This window comes from Lonchura striata, chromosome 32, assembly GCF_050655825.1.
Source record: "Lonchura striata isolate lonStrDom1 chromosome 32, ASM5065582v1, whole genome shotgun sequence".
In the NCBI taxonomy this organism is placed as follows: domain Eukaryota; kingdom Metazoa; phylum Chordata; class Aves; order Passeriformes; family Estrildidae; genus Lonchura; species Lonchura striata.
In genome coordinates, this window is record NC_140734.1 from 9274594 (window position 1) to 9293287 (window position 18694).

The window sequence follows — 18694 nt, forward strand, 5'->3', positions numbered from 1 at the left end:
AAACTTGTGCTGCCCTGATACACCCAAGGCAGCCCTACAAACTGACATCAGGAACCTGGATTGCTGAGTTTTCTTTCCCAGGGAAAATGGAAAAAGGATGTGCCCAGGGGCCCCTGACCCTGGGACCCTGGCCCTGACTGCAAAAAATTCTTATATCGAAGGATGGACCCCAGACCGAAGTTGTCCCCACCTCAAACTTGTGCTGCCCTGATAGACCCAAGGGAGCCCTACAAACTGACATCAGGAACCTGGACTGCTGAGTTTTCTTTCCCAGGGAAAATGGAAAAAGGATGTGCCCAGGGGCCCCTGGCCCTGGGCCCCTGGCCCTGACTCCAAAAACTCCTTATATCGAAGGATGGACCCCACACCGAAGTTGTCCCCACCTCAAACTTGTGCTGCCCTGATAGACCCAAGGGAGCCCTACAAACTGACATCAGGAACCTGGACTGCTGAGTTTTCTTTCCCAGGGAAAATGGAAAAAGGATGTGCCCAGGGGCCCCTGGCCCTGACTGCAAAAAATCCTTATATCGAAGGATGGACCCCACACCGAAGTTGTCCCCACCTCAAACTTGTGCTGCCCTGATAGACCCAAGGGAGCCCTACAAACTGACATCAGGAACCTGGACTGCTGAGTTTTCTTTCCCAGGGAAAAAGGAAAAAGGATGTGCCCAGGGGCCCCTGGCCCTGACTGCAAAAAATCCTTATATCGAAGGATGGAGCCCACACTGAATTTGTCCCCACCTCAAACTTGTGCTGCCCTGATAGACCCAAGGGAGCCCTACAAAGTGACATCAGGAACCTGGACTGCTGAGTTTTCTTTCCCAGGGAAAATGGAAAAAGGATGTGCCCAGGGGCCCCTGGACCTGGGCTGGGGCCTCACTGCAAAGAATCCTTATATCGAAGGATGGACCCCACACCGAAGATGTCCCCACCTCAAACTTGTGCTGCCCTGATAGACCCAAGGGAGCCCTACAAACTGACATCAGGAACCTGGACTGCTGAGTTTTCTTTCCCAGGGAAAATGGAAAAAGGATGTGCCCAGGGGCCCCTGGCCCTGGGCAGGGCCATCACTGCAAAAAATCCTTATATCGAAGGATGGAGCCCACACCGAAGTTGTCCCCACCTCAAACTTGTGCTGCCCTGATAGACCCAAGGGAGCCCTACAAACTGACATCAGGAACCTGGACTGCTGAGTTTTCTTTCCCAGGGAAAATGGAAAAAGGATGTGCCCAGGGGCCCCTGGCACTGGGCCCCTGGCCCTCACTGCAAAGAATCCTTATATCGAAGGATGGACCCCACACCGAAGTTGTCCCCACCTCAAACTTGTGCTGCCCAGATAGACCCAGGGGAGCCCTACAAACTGACATCAGGAACCTGGACTGCTGAGTTTTCTTTCCCAGGGAAAATGGAAAAAGGGTGTGCCCAGGGGCCCCTGGCCCTGACTGCAAAGAATCCTTATATCAAAGGATGGACCCCACACCGAAGATGTCCCCACCTCAAACTTGTGCTGCCCTGATAGACCCAAGGGAGCCCTACAAACTGACATCAGGAACCTGGACTGCTGAGTTTTCTTTCCCAGGGAAAATGGAAAAAGGTTGTGCCCAGGGGCCCCTGGCCCTCGGCTGGGGCCTCACTGAAAAGAATCCTTATATCGAAGGATGGATCGAATACCGAAGTTGTCCCCACCTCAAACTTGTGCTGCCCTGATAGACCCAAGCGAACCCTACAAACTGACATCAGGAACCTGGACTGCTGATTTTCCTTTCACAGATAAAATCGCCAAAGGTTGTGCCCAGGGGACCCTAGCCCTGACTGCAAAAAATCCTTATATTGAAGGATGGAGCCCACACCGAAGTTGTCCCCACCTCAAACTTGTGCTGCCCTGATACACCCAAGGCAGCCCTACAAACTGACATCAGGAACCTGGACTGCTGAGTTTTCTTTCCCAGGGAAAATGGAAAAAGGATGTGCCCAGGGGCCCCTGGCCCTGGGCCCCTGGCCCTGACTCCAAAAACTCCTTATATCGAAGGATGGACCCCACACCGAAGTTGTCCCCACCTCAAACTTGTGCTGCCCTGATAGACCCAAGGGAGCCCTACAAACTGACATCAGGAACCTGGACTGCTGAGTTTTCTTTCCCAGGGAAAATGGAAAAAGGATGTGCCCAGGGGCCCCTGGCCCTGACTGCAAAAAATCCTTATATCGAAGGATGGACCCCACACCGAAGTTGTCCCCACCTCAAACTTGTGCTGCCCTGATAGACCCAAGGGAGCCCTACAAACTGACATCAGGAACCTGGACTGCTGAGTTTTCTTTCCCAGGGAAAAAGGAAAAAGGATGTGCCCAGGGGCCCCTGGCCCTGACTGCAAAAAATCCTTATATCGAAGGATGGAGCCCACACTGAATTTGTCCCCACCTCAAACTTGTGCTGCCCTGATAGACCCAAGGGAGCCCTACAAAGTGACATCAGGAACCTGGACTGCTGAGTTTTCTTTCCCAGGGAAAATGGAAAAAGGATGTGCCCAGGGGCCCCTGGACCTGGGCTGGGGCCTCACTGCAAAGAATCCTTATATCGAAGGATGGACCCCACACCGAAGATGTCCCCACCTCAAACTTGTGCTGCCCTGATAGACCCAAGGGAGCCCTACAAACTGACATCAGGAACCTGGACTGCTGAGTTTTCTTTCCCAGGGAAAATGGAAAAAGGATGTGCCCAGGGGCCCCTGGCCCTGGGCAGGGCCATCACTGCAAAAAATCCTTATATCGAAGGATGGAGCCCACACCGAAGTTGTCCCCACCTCAAACTTGTGCTGCCCTGATAGACCCAAGGGAGCCCTACAAACTGACATCAGGAACCTGGACTGCTGAGTTTTCTTTCCCAGGGAAAATGGAAAAAGGATGTGCCCAGGGGCCCCTGGCACTGGGCCCCTGGCCCTCACTGCAAAGAATCCTTATATCGAAGGATGGACCCCACACCGAAGTTGTCCCCACCTCAAACTTGTGCTGCCCAGATAGACCCAGGGGAGCCCTACAAACTGACATCAGGAACCTGGACTGCTGAGTTTTCTTTCCCAGGGAAAATGGAAAAAGGATGTGCCCAGGGGCCCCTGGCCCTGACTGCAAAGAATCCTTATATCAAAGGATGGACCCCACACCGAAGATGTCCCCACCTCAAACTTGTGCTGCCCTGATAGACCCAAGGGAGCCCTACAAACTGACATCAGGAACCTGGACTGCTGAGTTTTCTTTCCCAGGGAAAATGGAAAAAGGTTGTGCCCAGGGGCCCCTGGCCCTCGGCTGGGACCTCACTGAAAAGAATCCTTATATCGAAGGATGGATCGAAGACCGAAGTTGTCCCCACCTCAAACTTGTGCTGCCCTGATAGACCCAAGCGAACCCTACAAACTGACATCAGGAACCTGGACTGCTGATTTTCCTTTCACAGATAAAATCGCCAAAGGTTGTGCCCAGGGGACCCTAGCCCTGACTGCAAAAAATCCTTATATTGAAGGATGGAGCCCACACCGAAGTTGTCCCCACCTCAAACTTGTGCTGCCCTGATACACCCAAGGCAGCCCTACAAACTGACATCAGGAACCTGGATTGCTGAGTTTTCTTTCCCAGGGAAAATGGAAAAAGGATGTGCCCAGGGGCCCCTGACCCTGGGACCCTGGCCCTGACTGCAAAAAATTCTTATATCGAAGGATGGACCCCAGACCGAAGTTGTCCCCACCTCAAACTTGTGCTGCCCTGATAGACCCAAGGGAGCCCTACAAACTGACATCAGGAACCTGGACTGCTGAGTTTTCTTTCCCAGGGAAAATGGAAAAAGGATGTGCCCAGGGGCCCCTGGCCCTGGGCCCCTGGCCCTGACTCCAAAAACTCCTTATATCGAAGGATGGACCCCACACCGAAGTTGTCCCCACCTCAAACTTGTGCTGCCCTGATAGACCCAAGGGAGCCCTACAAACTGACATCAGGAACCTGGACTGCTGAGTTTTCTTTCCCAGGGAAAATGGAAAAAGGATGTGCCCAGGGGCCCCTGGCCCTGACTGCAAAAAATCCTTATATCGAAGGATGGACCCCACACCGAAGTTGTCCCCACCTCAAACTTGTGCTGCCCTGATAGACCCAAGGGAGCCCTACAAACTGACATCAGGAACCTGGACTGCTGAGTTTTCTTTCCCAGGGAAAAAGGAAAAAGGATGTGCCCAGGGGCCCCTGGCCCTGACTGCAAAAAATCCTTATATCGAAGGATGGAGCCCACACTGAATTTGTCCCCACCTCAAACTTGTGCTGCCCTGATAGACCCAAGGGAGCCCTACAAAGTGACATCAGGAACCTGGACTGCTGAGTTTTCTTTCCCAGGGAAAATGGAAAAAGGATGTGCCCAGGGGCCCCTGGACCTGGGCTGGGGCCTCACTGCAAAGAATCCTTATATCGAAGGATGGACCCCACACCGAAGATGTCCCCACCTCAAACTTGTGCTGCCCTGATAGACCCAAGGGAGCCCTACAAACTGACATCAGGAACCTGGACTGCTGAGTTTTCTTTCCCAGGGAAAATGGAAAAAGGATGTGCCCAGGGGCCCCTGGCCCTGGGCAGGGCCATCACTGCAAAAAATCCTTATATCGAAGGATGGAGCCCACACCGAAGTTGTCCCCACCTCAAACTTGTGCTGCCCTGATAGACCCAAGGGAGCCCTACAAACTGACATCAGGAACCTGGACTGCTGAGTTTTCTTTCCCAGGGAAAATGGAAAAAGGATGTGCCCAGGGGCCCCTGGCACTGGGCCCCTGGCCTTCACTGCAAAGAATCCTTATATCGAAGGATGGACCCCACACCGAAGTTGTCCCCACCTCAAACTTGTGCTGCCCAGATAGACCCAGGGGAGCCCTACAAACTGACATCAGGAACCTGGACTGCTGAGTTTTCTTTCCCAGGGAAAATGGAAAAAGGATGTGCCCAGGGGCCCCTGGCCCTGACTGCAAAGAATCCTTATATCAAAGGATGGACCCCACACCGAAGATGTCCCCACCTCAAACTTGTGCTGCCCTGATAGACCCAAGGGAGCCCTACAAACTGACATCAGGAACCTGGACTGCTGAGTTTTCTTTCCCAGGGAAAATGGAAAAAGGATGTGCCCAGGGGCCCCTGGCCCTGACTGCAAAAAATCCTTATATCGAAGGATGGAGCCCGCACCGAAGTTGTCCCCACCTCAAACTTGTGCTGCCCTGATAGACCCAAGGGAGCCCTACAAACTGACATCAGGAACCTGGACTGCTGAGTTTTCTTTCCCAGGGAAAATGGAAAAAGGATGTGCCCAGGGGCCCCTGGCCCTGACTGCAAATATCCTTATATCGAAGGATGGACCCCACACCGAAGATGTCCCCACCTCAAACTTGTGCTGCCCTGATAGACCCATGGGAGCCCTACAAACTGACATCAGGAACCTGGACTGCTGAGTTTTCTTTCCCAGGGAAAATGGAAAAAGGATGTGCCCAGGGGCCCCTGGCCCTGGGCTGGTGCCTCACTGCAAAGAATCCTTATATTGAAGGATGGACCCCACACCGAAGTTGTCCCCACCTCAAACTTGTGCTGCCCTGATAGACCCAAGGGAGCCCTACAAACTGACATCAGGAACCTGGACTGCTGAGTTTTCTTTCCCAGGGAAAATGGAAAAAGGATGTGCCCAGGGGCCCCTGGCCCTGACTGCAAAAAATCCTTATATCGAAGGATGGACCCCACACTGAATTTGTCCCCACCTCAAACTTGTGCTGCCCTGATAGACCCAAGGGAGCCCTACAAACTGACATCAGGAACCTGGACTGCTGAGTTTTCTTTCCCAGGGAAAATGGAAAAAGGATGTGCCCAGGGGCCCCTGGACCTGGGCTGGGGCCTCACTGCAAAGAATCCTTATATCGAAGGATGGACCCCACACCGAAGATGTCCCCACCTCAAACTTGTGCTGCCCTGATAGACCCAAGGGAGCCCTACAAACTGACATCAGGAACCTGGACTGCTGAGTTTTCTTTCCCAGGGAAAATGGAAAAAGGATGTTCCCAGGGGCCCCTGGCCCTGACTGCAAAAAATCCTTATATCGAAGGATGGACCCCACACCGAAGTTGTCCCCACCTCAAACTTGTGCTGCCCTGATAGACCCAAGGGAGCCCTACAAACTGACATCAGGAACCTGGACTGCTGACTTTTCTTTCCCAGGGAAAATGGAAAAAGGATGTGCCCAGGGGCCCCTGGCCCTGACTGCAAAAAATCCTTATATCGAAGGATGGACCCCACACCGAAGTTGTCCCCACCTCAAACTTGTGCTGCCCTGATACACCCAAGGGAGCCCTACAAACTGACATCAGGAACCTGGACTGCTGAGTTTTCTTTCCCAGGGAAAATGGAAAAAGGATGTGCCAGGGGCCCCTGGACCTGGGCTGGGGCCTCACTGCAAAGAATCCTTATATCGAAGGATGGAGCCCACACCGAAGTTGTCCCCACCTCAAACTTGTGCTGCCCTGATAGACCCAAGGGAGCCCTACAAACTGACATCAGGAACCTGGACTGCTGAGTTTTCTTTCCCAGGGAAAATGGAAAAAGGATGTGCCCAGGGGCGCCTGGTCCTGGGCTGGGGCCTCACTACAAAAAATCCTTATATCGAAGGATGGACCCCACACCGAAGTTGTCCCCACCTCAAACTTGTGCTGCCCTGATACGCCCAAGGAAGCCCTACAAACTGACATCAGGAACCTGGACTGCTGAGTTTTCTTTCCCAGGGAAAATGGAAAAAGGATGTGCCCAGGGGCCCCTGGCCCTGGGCCCCTGGCCCTGACTGCAAAAAATCCTTATATCGAAGGATGGAGCCCACACCGAAGTTGTCCCCACCTCAAACTTGTGCTGCCCTGATAGACCCAAGGGAGCCCTACAAACTGACATCAGGAACCTGGACTGCTGAGTTTTCTTTCCCAGGGAAAATGGAAAAAGTATGTGCCCAGGGGCCCCTGGACCTGACTGCAAAAAATCCTTATATCAAAGGATGGACCCCACACCGAAGTTGTCCCCACCTCAAACTTGTGCTGCTCTGATACACCCAAGGGAGCCCTACAAACTGACATCAGGAACCTGGACTGCTGAGTTTTCTTTCCCAGGGAAAATGGAAAAAGGATGTGCCCAGGGGCCCCTGGCCCTGACTGCAAAAAATCCTTATATCGAAGGATGGACCCCACACCGAAGATGTCCCCACCTCAAACTTGTGCTGCCCTGATAGACCCAAGGGAGCCCTACAAACTGACATCAGGAACCTGGACTGCTGAGTTTTCTTTCCCAGGGAAAATGGAAAAAGGATGTGCCCAGGGGCCCCTGGCCCTGACTGCAAAAAATCCTTATATCGAAGGATGGAGCCCACACTGAATTTGTCCCCACCTCAAACTTGTGCTGCCCTGATAGACCCAAGGGAGCCCTACAAAGTGACATCAGGAACGTGGACTGCTGAGTTTTCTTTCCCAGGGAAAATGGAAAAAGGATGTGCCCAGGGGCCCCTGGACCTCGGCTGGGGCCTCACTGCAAAGAATCCTTATATCGAAGGATGGACCCCACACCGAAGATGTCCCCACCTCAAACTTTTGCTGCCCTGATAGACCCAAGGGAGCCCTACAAACTGACATCAGGAACCTGGACTGCTGAGTTTTCTTTCCCAGGGAAAATGGAAAAAGGATGTGCCCAGGGGCCCCTGGCCCTGGGCAGGGCCATCACTGCAAAAAATCCTTATATCCAAGGATGGACCCCACACCGAAGTTGTCCCCACCTCAAACTTGTGCTGCCCAGATAGACCCAAGGGAGCCCTACAAACTGACATCAGGAACCTGGACTGCTGAGTTTTCTTTCCCAGGGAAAATGGAAAAAGGATGTGCCCAGGGGCCCCTGGCCCTGACTGCAAAAAATCCTTATATCGAAGGATGGACCCCACACCGAAGTTGTCCCCAACTCAAACTTGTGCTGCCCTGATAGACCCAAGGGAGCCCTACAAACTGACATCAGGAACCTGGACTGCTGAGTTTTCTTTCCCAGGGAAAATGGAAAAAGGATGTGCCCAGGGGCCCCTGGCCCTGACTGCAAAGAACCCTTATATCGAAGGATGGACCCCACACCAAAGTGTTCCCCACCTCAAATTTGTGCTGCCCTGATAGACCCAAGGGAGCCCTACAAACTGACATCAGGAACCTGGACTGCTGAGTTTTCTTTCCCAGGGAAAATGGAAAAAGGTTGTGACCAGGGGCCCCTGGCCCTGGGCTGGGGCCTCACTGCAAAAAATCCTTATATCGAAGGATGGACCCCACACCGAAATTGTCCCCACCTCAAACTTGTACTGCCCTGATAGACCCAAGGGAGCCCTACAAACTGACATCAGGAACCTGGACTGCTGAGTTTTCTTTCCCAGGGAAAATGGAAAAAGTATGTGCCCAGGGGCCCCTGGCCCTGACTGCAAAAAATCCTTATATCGAAGGATGGACCCCACACCGATGTTGTCCCCTCCTCAAACTTGTGCTGCCCTGATAGACCCAAGGGAGCCCTACAAACTGACATCAGGAACCTGGACTGCTGAGTTTTCTTTCCCAGGGAAAATGGAAAAAGGTTGTGCCCAGGGGCCCCTGGCCCTGGGCCCCATAACCTGACTGCAAAAAATCCTTATATCGAAGGATGGACCCCAAACCGAAGTTGTCCCCACCTCAAACTTGTGCTGCCCTGATAGACCCAAGGGAGCCCTACAAACTGACATCAGGAACCTGGACTGCTGAGTTTTCTTTCCCAGGGAAAATGGAAAAAGGATGTGCCCAGGGGCCCCTGGCCCTGGGCCCCATACCCTGACTGCAAAAAATCCTTATATCAAAGGATGGACCCCACACCGAAGTTGTCCCCACCTCAAACTTGTGCTGCCCTGATAGACCCAATGGAGCCCTACAAACTGACATCAGGAACCTGGACTGCTGAGTTTTCTTTCCCAGGGAAAATGGAAAAAGGATGTGCCCAGGGGCCCCTGGGCCTGGGCTGGGGCCTCACTACAAAAAATCCTTATATCGAAGGATGGAGCCCACACCGAAGTTGTCCCCACCTCAAACTTGTGCTGCCCTGATAGACCCAAGGGAGCCCTACAAACTGACATCAGGAACCTGGACTGCTGAGTTTTCTTTCCCAGGGAAAATGGAAAAAGGATGTGCCCAGGGGCCCCTGGCCCTGACTGCAAAAAATCCTTATATCGAAGGATGGACCCCACACCGAAGTTGTCCCCACCTCAAATTTGTGCTGCCCTGATAGACCCAAGGGAGCCCTACAAAGTGACATCAGGAACCTGGACTGCTGAGTTTTCTTTCCCAGGGAAAATGGAAAAAGGTTGTGCCCAGGGGCCCCTGGCCCTGGGCTGGGGCCTCACTGCAAAAAATCCTTATATCGAAGGATGGAGCCCACACCGAAGTTGTCCCCACCTCAAACTTGTGCTGCCCTGATAGACCCAAGGGAGCCCTACAAACTGACATCAGGAACCTGGACTGCTGAGTTTTCTTTCCCAGGGAAAATGGAAAAAGGATGTGCCCAGGGGCCCCTGGCCCTGACTGCAAAAAATCCTTATATCGAAGGATGGACCCCACACCAAAGTTGTCCCCACCTCAAACTTGTGCTGCCCTGATAGACCCAAGGGAGCCCTACAAACTGACATCAGGAACCTGGACTGCTGAGTTTTCTTTCCCAGGGAAAATGGAAAAAGGATGTGCCCAGGGGCCCCTGGCCCTGACTGCAAAAAATCCTTATATCGAAGGATGGAGCCCACACTGAATTTGTCCCCACCTCAAACTTGTGCTGCCCTGATAGACCCAAGGGAGCCCTATAAACTGACATCAGGAACCTGGACTGCTGAGTTTTCTTTCCCAGGGAAAATGGAAAAAGGATGTGCCCAGGGGCCCCTGGACCTGGGCTGGGGCCTCACTGCAAAGAATCCTTATATCGAAGGATGGACCCCACACCGAAGATGTCCCCACCTCAAACTTTTGCTGCCCTGATAGACCCAAGGGAGCCCTACAAACTGACATCAGGAACCTGGACTGCTGAGTTTTCTTTCCCAGGGAAAATGGAAAAAGGATGTGCCCAGGGGCCCCTGGCCCTGGGCAGGGCCATCACTGCAAAAAATCCTTATATCCAAGGATGGACCCCACACCGAAGTTGTCCCCACCTCAAACTTGTGCTGCCCAGATAGACCCAAGGGAGCCCTACAAACTGACATCAGGAACCTGGACTGCTGAGTTTTCTTTCCCAGGGAAAATGGAAAAAGGATGTGCCCAGGGGCCCCTGGCCCTGACTGCAAAAAATCCTTATATCGAAGGATGGACCCCACACCGAAGTTGTCCCCAACTCAAACTTGTGCTGCCCTGATAGACCCAAGGGAGCCCTACAAACTGACATCAGGAACCTGGACTGCTGAGTTTTCTTTCCCAGGGAAAATGGAAAAAGGATGTGCCCAGGGGCCCCTGGCCCTGACTGCAAAGAACCCTTATATCGAAGGATGGACCCCACACCAAAGTGTTCCCCACCTCAAATTTGTGCTGCCCTGATAGACCCAAGGGAGCCCTACAAACTGACATCAGGAACCTGGACTGCTGAGTTTTCTTTCCCAGGGAAAATGGAAAAAGGTTGTGACCAGGGGCCCCTGGCCCTGGGCTGGGGCCTCACTGCAAAAAATCCTTATATCGAAGGATGGACCCCACACCGAAATTGTCCCCACCTCAAACTTGTACTGCCCTGATAGACCCAAGGGAGCCCTACAAACTGACATCAGGAACCTGGACTGCTGAGTTTTCTTTCCCAGGGAAAATGGAAAAAGTATGTGCCCAGGGGCCCCTGGCCCTGACTGCAAAAAATCCTTATATCGAAGGATGGACCCCACACCGATGTTGTCCCCTCCTCAAACTTGTGCTGCCCTGATAGACCCAAGGGAGCCCTACAAACTGACATCAGGAACCTGGACTGCTGAGTTTTCTTTCCCAGGGAAAATGGAAAAAGGTTGTGCCCAGGGGCCCCTGGCCCTGGGCCCCATAACCTGACTGCAAAAAATCCTTATATCGAAGGATGGACCCCAAACCGAAGTTGTCCCCACCTCAAACTTGTGCTGCCCTGATAGACCCAAGGGAGCCCTACAAACTGACATCAGGAACCTGGACTGCTGAGTTTTCTTTCCCAGGGAAAATGGAAAAAGGATGTGCCCAGGGGCCCCTGGCCCTGGGCCCCATACCCTGACTGCAAAAAATCCTTATATCAAAGGATGGACCCCACACCGAAGTTGTCCCCACCTCAAACTTGTGCTGCCCTGATAGACCCAATGGAGCCCTACAAACTGACATCAGGAACCTGGACTGCTGAGTTTTCTTTCCCAGGGAAAATGGAAAAAGGATGTGCCCAGGGGCCCCTGGGCCTGGGCTGGGGCCTCACTACAAAAAATCCTTATATCGAAGGATGGAGCCCACACCGAAGTTGTCCCCACCTCAAACTTGTGCTGCCCTGATAGACCCAAGGGAGCCCTACAAACTGACATCAGGAACCTGGACTGCTGAGTTTTCTTTCCCAGGGAAAATGGAAAAAGGATGTGCCCAGGGGCCCCTGGCCCTGACTGCAAAAAATCCTTATATCGAAGGATGGACCCCACACCGAAGTTGTCCCCACCTCAAATTTGTGCTGCCCTGATAGACCCAAGGGAGCCCTACAAAGTGACATCAGGAACCTGGACTGCTGAGTTTTCTTTCCCAGGGAAAATGGAAAAAGGTTGTGCCCAGGGGCCCCTGGCCCTGGGCTGGGGCCTCACTGCAAAAAATCCTTATATCGAAGGATGGAGCCCACACCGAAGTTGTCCCCACCTCAAACTTGTGCTGCCCTGATAGACCCAAGGGAGCCCTACAAACTGACATCAGGAACCTGGACTGCTGAGTTTTCTTTCCCAGGGAAAATGGAAAAAGGATGTGCCCAGGGGCCCCTGGCCCTGACTGCAAAAAATCCTTATATCGAAGGATGGACCCCACACCAAAGTTGTCCCCACCTCAAACTTGTGCTGCCCTGATAGACCCAAGGGAGCCCTACAAACTGACATCAGGAACCTGGACTGCTGAGTTTTCTTTCCCAGGGAAAATGGAAAAAGGATGTGCCCAGGGGCCCCTGGCCCTGTGCAGGGACCTCACAGCAAAAAATCCTTATATCGAAGGATGGAGCCCACACCAAAGTTGTCCCCACCTCAAACTTGTGCTGCCCTGATAGACCCAAGGGAGCCCTACAAACTGACATCAGGAACCTGGACTGCTGAGTTTTCTTTCCCAGGGAAAATGGAAAAAGGATGTGCCCACGGGCCCGTGGCCCTGGGCCCCTGGCCCTGACTGCAAAAAATCCTTATATCGAAGGATGGACCCCACACCGAAGTTGTCCCCACCTCAAACTTGTGCTGCCCCGGTAGACCCAAGGGAGCCCTACAAACTGACATCAGGAACCTGGACTGCTGAGTTTTCTTTCCCAGGGAAAATGGAAAAAGTATATGCCCAGGGGCCCTGGGCCCTGACTGCAAAAAATCCTTATATCGAATGATGGACCCCACACCGAAGTTGTCCCCACCTCAAACTTGTGCTGCCCTGATACACCCAAGGGAGCCCTACAAACTGACATCAGGAACCTGGACTGCTGAGTTTTCTTTCCCAGGGAAAATGGAAAAAGGATGTGCCCAGGGGCCCCTGGCCATGGGCTGGGGCCACACTTCAAAGAATCCTTATATCGAAGGATGGAGCCCACACCGAAGTTGTCCCCACCTCAAACTTGTGCTGCCCTGATAGACCCAAGGGAGCCCTACAAACTGACATCAGGAACCTGGACTGCTGAGTTTTCTTTCTCAGGGAAAATGGAAAAAGGGTGTGCCCAGGGGCCCCTGGCCCTGACTGAAAAAAATCCTTATATCGAAGGATGGACCCCACACCGAAGTTGTCCCCATCTCAAACTTGTGCTGCCCTGATACACCCAAGGGAGCCCTACAAACTGACATCAGGAACCTGGACTGCTGAGTTTTCTTTCCCAGGGAAAATGGAAAAAGGATGTGCCCAGGGGCCCCTGGCCCTGACTGCAAAAAATCCTTATATCGAAGGATGGACCCCACACCAAAGTTGTCCCCACCTCAAACTTGTGCTGCCCTGATACACCCAAGGGAACCCTACAAACTGACATCAGGAACCTGGACTGCTGAATTTTCTTTCCCAGGGAAAATGGAAAAAGGATGTGCCCAGGGGCCCCTGGCCCTGACTGCAAAAAATCCTTATATCGAAGGATGGACCCCACACCGAAGATGTCCCCACCTCAAACTTGTGCTGCCCTGATAGACCCAAGGGAGCCCTACAAACTGACATCAGGGACCTGGACTGCTGAGTTTTCTTTCCCAGGGAAAATAGAAACAGGATGTGCCCAGGAGCCCCTGGCCCTGGGCTGGGGCCTCACTACAAAAAATCCTTATATCGAAGGATGGAGCCCACACCGAAGTTGTCCCCACCTCAAACTTGTGCTGCCCTGATAGACCCAAGGGAGCCCTACAAACTGACATCAGGAACCTGGACTGCTGAGTTTTCTTTCCCAGGGAAAATGGAAAAAGGATGTGCCCAGGGTTCCCTGGCCATGGGCTGGGGCCACACTGCAAAAAATCCTTATATCGAAGGATGGACCCCACACCGAAGTTGTCCCCACCTCAAACTTGTGCTGCCCTGATAGACCCAAGGGAGCCCTACAAACTGACATCAGGAACCTGGACTGCTGAGTTTTCTTTCCCAGGGAAAAAGGAAAAAGGATGTGCCCAGGGGCCCCTGGCCCTGACTGCAAAAAATCCTTATATCGAAGGATGGAGCCCACAGCAAAGTTGTCCCCACCTCAAACTTGTGCTGCCCTGATAGACCCAAGGGAGCCCTACAAACTGACATCAGGAACCTGGACTGCTGAGTTTTCTTTCCCAGGGAAAATGGAAAAAGGATGTGCCATGGGGCCCCTGGCCCTGGGCTGGGGCCTCACTACAAAAAATCCTTATATCGAAGGATGGACCCCACACCGAAGTTGTCCCCACCTCAAACTTGTGCTGCCCTGATAGACCCAAGGGAGCCCTACAAACTGACATCAGGAACCTGGACTGCTGAGTTTTCTTTCCCAGGGAAAATGGAAAAAGGATGTGCCCAGGGGCACCTGGCCCTGACTGCAAAAAATCCTTATATCGAAGGATGGACCCCACACCGAAGTTGTCCCCACCTCAAACTTGTGCTGCCCTGATAGACCCAAGGGAGCCCTACAAACTGACATCAGGAACCTGGACTGCTGAGTTTTCTTTCCCAGGGAAAATGGAAAAAGGATGTGCCCAGGGGCCCCTGGCCCTGACTGCAAAAAATCCTTATATCGAAGGATGGACCCCACACCGAAGTTGTCCCCATCTCAAACTTGTGCTGCCCTGATAGACCCAAGGGAGCCCTACAAACTGACATCAGGAACCTGGACTGCTGAGTTTTCTTTCCCAGGGAAAATGGAAAAAGGTTATGGCCAGGGGCCCCTGACCCTGACTGCAAAAAATCCTTATATCGAAGGACGGACCCCACACCGAAGTTGTCCCCACCTCAAACTTGTGCTGCCCTGATAGACCCAAGGGAGCCCTACAAACTGACATCAGGAACCTGGACTGCTGAGTTTTCTTTCCCAGGGAAAATGGAAAAAGGATGTGCCCAGGGGCCCCTGGCCCTGACTGCAAAAAATCCTTATATCGAAGGATGGACCCCACACCAAAGTTGTCCCCACCTCAAACTTGTGCTGCCCTGATAGACCCAAGGGAGCCCTACAAACTGACATCAGGAACCTGGACTGCTGAGTTTTCTTTCCCAGGGAAAATGGAAAAAGGATGTGCCCAGGGGCCCCTGGCCCTGACTGCAAAGAACCCTTATATCGAAGGATGGACCCCACACCAAAGTGTTCCCCACCTCAAACTTGTGCTGCCCTGATAGACCCAAGGGAGCCCTACAAACTGACATCAGGAACCTGGACTGCTGAGTTTTCTTTCCCAGGGAAAATGGAAAAAGGTTGTGACCAGGGGTCCCTGGCCCTGGGCTGGGGCCTCACTGCAAAAAATCCTTATATCGAAGGATGGACCCCACACTGAAATTGTCCCCACCTCAAACTTGTACTGCCCTGATAGACCCAAGGGAGCCCTACAAACTGACATCAGGAACCTGGACTGCTGAGTTTTCTTTCCCAGGGAAAATGGAAAAAGGTTGTGCCCAGGGGCCCCTGGCCCTGGGCCCCATAACCTGACTGCAAAAAATCCTTATATCGAAGGATGGACCCCAAACCGAAGTTGTCCCCACCTCAAACTTGTGCTGCCCTGATAGACCCAAGGGAGCCCTACAAACTGACATCAGGAACCTGGACTGCTGAGTTTTCTTTCCCAGGGAAAATGGAAAAAGGATGTGCCCAGGGGCCCCTGGCCCTGGGCCCCATACCCTGACTGCAAAAAATCCTTATATCAAAGGATGGACCCCACACCGAAGTTGTCCCCACCTCAAACTTGTGCTGCCCTGATAGACCCAATGGAGCCCTACAAACTGACATCAGGAACCTGGACTGCTGAGTTTTCTTTCCCAGGGAAAATGGAAAAAGGATGTGCCCAGGGGCCCCTGGCCCTGGGCTGGGGACTCACTACAAAAAATCCTTATATCGAAGGATGGAGCCCACACCGAAGTTGTCCCCACCTCAAACTTGTGCTGCCCTGATAGACCCAAGGGAGCCCTACAAACTGACATCAGGAACCTGGACTGCTGAGTTTTCTTTCCCAGGGAAAATGGAAAAAGGATGTGCCCAGGGGCCCCTGGCCCTGACTGCAAAAAATCCTTATATCGAAGGATGGACCCCACACCGAAGTTGTCCCCACCTGAAACTTGTGCTGCCCTGATAGACCCAAGGGAGCCCTACAAACTGACATCAGGAACCTGGACTGCTGAGTTTTCTTTCCCAGGGAAAATGGAAAAAGGTTGTGCCCAGGGGCCCCTGGCCCTGGGCTGGGGCCTCACTGCAAAAAATCCTTATATCGAAGGATGGACCCCACACCGAAGTTGTCCCCACCTCAAACTTGTGCTGCCCTGATAGACCCAAGGGAGCCCTACAAACTGACATCAGGAACCTGGACTGCTGAGTTTTCTTTCCCAGGGAAAATGGAAAAAGGATGTGCCCAGGGGCCCCTGGCCCTGACTGCAAAAAATCCTTATATCGAAGGATGGACCCCACACCGAAGTTGTCCCCACCTCAAACTTGTGCTGCCCTGATAGACCCAAGGGAGCCCTACAAACTGACATCAGGAACCTGGACTGCTGAGTTTTCTTTCCCAGGGAAAATGGAAAAAGGATATGCCCAGGGGCCCCTAGCCCTGTGCAGGGACCTCACGGCAAAAAATCCTTATATCGAAGGATGGATCCCACACCGAAGTTGTCCCCACCTCAAACTTGTGCTGCCCTGATAGACCCAAGGGAGCCCTACAAACTGACATCAGGAACCTGGACTGCTGAGTTTTCTTTCCCAGGGAAAATGGAAAAAGGATGTGCCCAGGGGCCCGTGGCCCTGGGCCCCTGGCCCTGACTGCAAAAAATCCTTATATCGAAGGATGGAGCCCACACCGAAGTTGTCCCCACCTCAAACTTGTGCTGCCCTGATAGACCCAAGGGAGCCCTACAAACTGACATCAGGAACCTGGACTGCTGAGTTTTCTTTCCCAGGGAAAATGGAAAAAGGATGTGCCCAGGGGCCCCTGGCCCTGACTGCAAAAAATCCTTATATCGAAGGATGGACCCCACATTAAAGTTGTCCCCACCTCAAAATTGTGCTGCCCTGATAGACCCAAGGGAGCCCTACAAACTGACATCAGGAACCTGGACTGCTGAGTTTTCTTTCCCAGGGAAAATGGAAAAAGGATGTGCCCAGGGGCCCCTGGTCCTGGGCTGGGGCCTCACTACAAAAAATCCTTATATCGAAGGATGGAGCCCACACCGAAGTTGTCCCCACCTCAAACTTGTGCTGCCCTGATAGACCCAAGGGAGCCCTACAAACTGACATCAGGAACCTGGACTGCTGAGTTTTCTTTCCCAGGGAAAATGGAAAAAGGATGTGCCCAGGCGCCCCTGGCCCTGGGCCCCATACCCTGACTGCAAAAAATCCTTATATCGAAGGATGGAGCCCACACCGAAGTTGTCCCCACCTCAAACTTGTGCTGCCCTGATACACCCAAGGGAGCCCTACAAACTGACATCAGGAACCTGGACTGCTGAGTTTTCTTTCCCAGGGAAAATGGAAAAAGGATGTGCCCAGGGGCCCCTGGCCATGGGCTGGGGCCACACTGCAAAGAATCCATATATCGAAGGATGGAGCCCACACCGAAGTTGTCCCCACCTCAAACTTGTGCTGCCCAGATAGACCCAAGGGAGCCCTACAAACTGACATCAGGAACCTGGACTGCTGAGTTTTCTTTCCCAGGGAAAATGGAAAAAGGATGTGCCCAGGGGCCCCTGGCCCTGACTGCGAAAAATCGTTATATCGAAGGATGGACCCCACACCGAAGTTGTCCCCACCTCAAAATTGTGCTGCCCTGATACACCCAAGGGAACCCTACAAACTGACATCAGGAACCTGGACTGCTGAGTTTTCTTTCCCAGGGAAAATGGAAAAAGGATGTGCCCAGGGGCGCCTGGTCCTGGGCTGGGGCCTCACTACAAAAAATCCTTATATCGAAGGATGGACCCCACACCGAAGTTGTCCCCACCTCAAACTTGTGCTGCCCTGATAGACCCAAGGGAGGCCTACAAACTGACATCAGGAACCTGGACTGCTGAGTTTTCTTTCCCAGGGAAAATGGAAAAAGGATGTGCCCAGGGGCCCCTGGCCCTGACTGCAAAAAATCCTTATATCGAAGGATGGAGCCCACACCGAAGTTGTCCCCACCTCAAACTTGTGCTGCCCTGATAGACCCAAGGAAGCCCTACAAACTGACATCAGGAACCTGGACTGCTGAGTTTTCTTTCCCAGGGAAAATGGAAAAAGGATGTGCCCAGGGGCCCGTGGCCCTGGGCCCCTGGCCCTGACTGCAAAAAATCCTTATATCGAAGGATGGACCCCACACCGAAGTTGTCCCCACCTCAAACTTGTGCTGCCCTGATAGACCCAAGGGAGCCCTACAAACTGACATCAGGAACCTGGACTGCTGAGTTTTCTTTCCCAGATAAAATGGAAAAAGGATGTGCCCAGGGGCCCCTGGACCTGACTGCAAAAAATCCTTATATCGAAGGATGGACCCCACACCGAAGTTGTCCCCACCTCAAACTTGTGCTGCTCTGATACACCCAAGGGAGCCCTACAAACTGACATCAGGAACCTGGACTGCTGAGTTTTCTTTCCCAGGGAAAATGGAAAAAGGATGTGCCCAGGGGCCCCTGGCCCTGACTGCAAAAAATCCTTATATCGAAGGATGGACCCCACACCGAAGATGTCCCCACCTCAAAATTGTGCTGCCCTGATAGACCCAAGGGAGCCCTACAAACTGACATCAGGAACCTGGACTGCTGAGTTTTCTTTCCCAGGGAAAATGGAAAAAGGATGTGCCCAGGGGCCCCTGGCCCTG